Source organism: Triticum aestivum, chromosome 2B (assembly GCF_018294505.1).
Source record: "Triticum aestivum cultivar Chinese Spring chromosome 2B, IWGSC CS RefSeq v2.1, whole genome shotgun sequence".
NCBI classification, from domain to species: domain Eukaryota; kingdom Viridiplantae; phylum Streptophyta; class Magnoliopsida; order Poales; family Poaceae; genus Triticum; species Triticum aestivum.
The window spans coordinates 628,901,750-628,906,155 of NC_057798.1; positions in this window are offsets into that span (position 1 = coordinate 628,901,750).

Below are 4,406 nucleotides of genomic sequence, written 5' to 3' on the forward strand. Positions count from 1 at the left end.
TCATCTATTCAACTAACAAAAAGAACATCAAAGAGTGCCCCAAAGTTTCTACTGGAGAGTCTAGACGAAAACGTGTGCCAACCCCTATGCATAAGTTCACAATGATACGGAACCCATAAGTTGACCACCAAAACATACATCAAGTAGATCACATGAATATCCCATTGTCACCACAGATAAGCACATGCAAGACATACATCAAGTGTTCTCAAATCCTTAAAGACTCAATCCGATAATATAACTTCAAAGGGAAAACTCAATCCATTACAAGAGAGTAGAGGGGGAGAAACATCATAAGGTCCAAGTATAATAGCAAAGCTCGCGATACATCAAGATCATGCCAAATTAAGAACACAAGAGAGAGAGAGAGAGAGAGAGAGAGAGATCAAATACATAGCTACTGGTACATACCCTTAGCCCCGAGGGTGAACTACTCCCTCATCTCATGGAGAGCGTCGGGATGATGAAGATGGCCATCTGTGAGGCATCCCCCCCGGCAGGGTTCTGGAACAGGGTCCCGATTGGTTTTTGGTGGTTACAGAGGCTTGCGGCGGTGGAACTCCCGATCTATTGTGCTCCCGGATGTTTTCGGGGTATATGGATATATATATAGGTGAAAGAAGTCAGTTAGGGGAGCCATGAGGGGCCCACGAGGGTGGGGGCGCGCCTAGGGGGGTAGGACCCGCCCTGGACCCTTGTGGCCACCTTGTTGCTTCCCTGACGTCTACTCCAAGTCTCCTGGATTGCTTTCATTCCAAAAATAACTCTCCCGAAGGTTTCATTCCGTTTGGACTCCATTTGATATTCTTTTTCTGTGAAACACTGAAATAGGCAAAAAAAACAGCAATTTGGACTGGGCCTCTGGTTAATAGGTTAGTCCCAAAAATAATATAGAAGTGTGTAATAAGCCCATTAAACATCCAAAAGAGATTATATAATAGCATGGAACAATAAAAAATTATAAAAAATTAGTTTGTGACCATAGTTCGGTTGAGCAGAACACTTGGTGTTTAGTTTAGTTTAGGCCTCACGGCAGCCCATGGTATCCACGTGAAGTTGTGCTGACGAGGCACGTAGTGTGCGCATGGGGTGGGCATCTGTGGGGGGTGTATCCCTATTTACATCGAACGTAGGAGGCTCCCTGAATGGGGATAGGTCTGAACTCATTTACTTACCTCTCGTGCCTTGATGGCGGGCTGGTACTTTGGCCCTTCGATGCCAGTTTAGTCTTCGGCTGCTAGAGCTGTAGTGTGTTCCTCGGTCCGGAGTGAGCACTTTGTATTACCTTGGACCATGATGACACACTTGGGTCCGGGCATCTTTAACATGAGGTATTCATAGTGGGGGACAACATTGAAACGAGCAAAAGATGTTCGACCAAGGAGTGCATGATAGCCGCTGCGGAAGGGGACAATGTTGAAGATCAAGTCTTCACTACGGAAGTTGTCCGGCGAGCCGAACACCACTTCCAGGGCCAGGGTGCCAAAGCAGCGGGCCTTCATGCCTCGGATCACCCCTTTAAAGGTAGTGTTACTGGATTTGATCCTTGATGGGTCAATGCGCATTTTCCTCACTATATCTGCATAAATCAGATTGAGGCTACTGCCTTCGTCCATGAGGTCTCTGGTGAGGTGGTGCCCATCGCTGATGGGATCAAAAACTTGGGCCACCGATCCTCCATGACGGATACTGGGTGGATGGTCCGTGCGGTCGAAGGTGATCGGACATGCTGACCATGGGTCAAATTTCAGGGCTATAGGCTCTATAACATAGACATCCCGAAGTGTGTGTTTCCTCTCCTTCTTGGGTATATGAGTGGCGTAGATTGTATTCACCGTCTTTACCTCAGGAGGGAATTGTTTTTGGCCTCCATTGTTCGGCCTGCGAGGTTCCTCATTGTCCTTGTTGCAGGGGATTTTGCCTGAATCCTCGGCTGTGAGCTTGCCAGCCTATTTTATCACCCAACAGTTATGGTTGGTGTGGTTCACGGGCTTGTTAGAGGTGTCGTGGATCTAGCAGGGCTTGTCCATGATTATGTCCAACTTGGTGGGTTCGTCTTGGTTGCCATTAGAGGGCTTTTTCCCACGGTCCCCACTTGGGGTTGCGGAATCCGGCATTCGATGGCGTGTCTTCGGCTTCACCGCCATTGTGGCGACGCTTATTTCTGTTGCGTAGTGATTTCCCGTTTCCGCCCCGGACTTCCGAGGTGCCAGGGTCTTCTGGGTTGGTGTTTCTACGAGCAAACCAACAATCTTCCCCATGCAAAAGCAGGTCATGAGAGAGGTGAGCACTAACATCATCCTCAGCTTATCTTGGCCGAGTTGTCACGCTAGCCATTCATCCTAGATATTGTGCTTAAATGCAGCTATAGCTTCGGCATCCGGATGATTGATGATCTGGTTCTTTTTGGTCAAAAATCGATTCCAAAGTTGTTGGGTTGACTCTCTAGGATGTTGGACCACATGGCTCAGGTCATCGGCATCCGAAGGCCAGAAATAGGTGCCTTGAATGTTAGCTCGGAAAGCATCCTCAAGCTCTTCCCAACTCCCTATGGTGTTTTTAGGGAGGTTGTTCATCCAATGCCTGGCTGGTCCCTTGAGTTTTAATGGCAAGTATTTTATGGCGTGGAGGTCGTCCCCTCAAGCCATATGAATGTGGAGAAGAAAGTCTTCGATCCACACGGCCGGGTCTGTAGTCCCGTCATATTCTTCGATGTTTACGGGTTTAAACCCTTCAGGGAACTCAGGCTACATCACCTCATCTGTAAAACACATTGGGTGAGAGGCACCCCTGACTAGGGCCACGTTGTGCCGAAGTTCGGCTTCCATCCGGGCCCGTTGCTACTCCCGGGCTCTATCGTTTTGATCGAACCAATCTTGGTATCCGTCCCGTCTAGCGGAAGGGTGTTCTGTGGATCCATAAATGGATCTCGTCTGACCCGCTCTAGTATCCAGGTCGCGCCGTAAGTCGTATTCATATTTTGGATGCACCGGTTCCTTGCCTCTTCGGCGAGGAGGAGCTGGTGGGAGTTCGGCCTCTCCAGCTGGTTTGTCCCGCCCTCGAGGTGGGCGGTCTGGCTGATCTGCCTGATTGTATCTTGGTGGTGCGGGCTCAAGGGCCTCGTCGTCAAATTGCAACAGCAGTTTCCGCTTTGGGTAGCTTTTGGTTTGCCGCTCATAGTCGTACCCCTCTTCGGCTGCTAAGACTTTTGTCCATTGATAACCCACAAGTGTAGGGGATCGCAACAGCTTTCGAGGGTAAAGTATTCAACCCAAATTTATTGATTCGACACAAGGGGAGCCAAAGAATATTCTTGAGTATTAGCAGTTGAGTTGTCAATTCAACCACACCTGGATAACTTAGTATCTGCAGCAGAGTATTTAGTAGCAAAGTAATATGATAATAAAGGTAATGGTAGCAAAAGTAATGTTTTTGGGTTTTCTAGTGATTGTAACAATAGCAACGAAAAAGTAAATAAGCGAAGCACAAGATGTGAAAAGCTCGTAGGCAATGGATTAGTGATGGATAATTATGTCGGATGCGATTCCTCATGTAATAGTTATAACATAGGGTGACACAGAACTAGCTCCAATTCATCAATGTAATATAGGCATGTATTCCGTAAATAGTCATACGTGCTTATGGAAAAGAACTTGCATGACATCTTTTGTCCTACCCTCTCGTGGCAGCGGGTCCTAGCGGAAACTAAGGGGTATTAAGGCCTCCTTTTAATGGAGAACCGGACCAAAGCATTAACACATAGTGAATACATGAACTCCTCAAACTATGGTCATCACCGAGAAGTATCCCAATAATTTTCACTTCGGGGTTGTCGGATCATAACACATAATAGGTGACTATAGACTTGCAAGATAGGATCAAGAACACACATATATTCATGAAAACATAATAGGTTCAGATCTGAAATCATGGCACTCGGGCCCTAGTGGCAAGCATTAAGCATAGCAAAGTCATAGCAACATCAATCTCAGAACAGAGTGGATACTAGGGATCAAACCCTAACAAAACTAACTTGATTACATGGTAAATCTCATCCAACCCATCACCGTCCAGCAAGCCTACGATGGAATTACTCACGCACGGCGGTGAGCATCATGAAATTGGTGATGGAGGATGGTTGATGATGACGACGGCGACGAATCCCCCCCTCTGGGGCCCCGAACGGACTCCAGATCATCCCTCCCAAGAGAGATTAGGGCTTGGTGGCGGTTCCGTATCATAAAATGCGATGAAACTTTCTCTCTGATTTTTTTCTCTGCGAGACGGAATAAATAGAGTTGGAGTTGAGGTCGGCGGAGCCTCAGGGGGCCCACGAGACAGGGGGGGCGCGCCCCCACCCTCATGGACAGGGTGTGGGCCCCCTGGTCTTGATTCTTTCTCCAGTA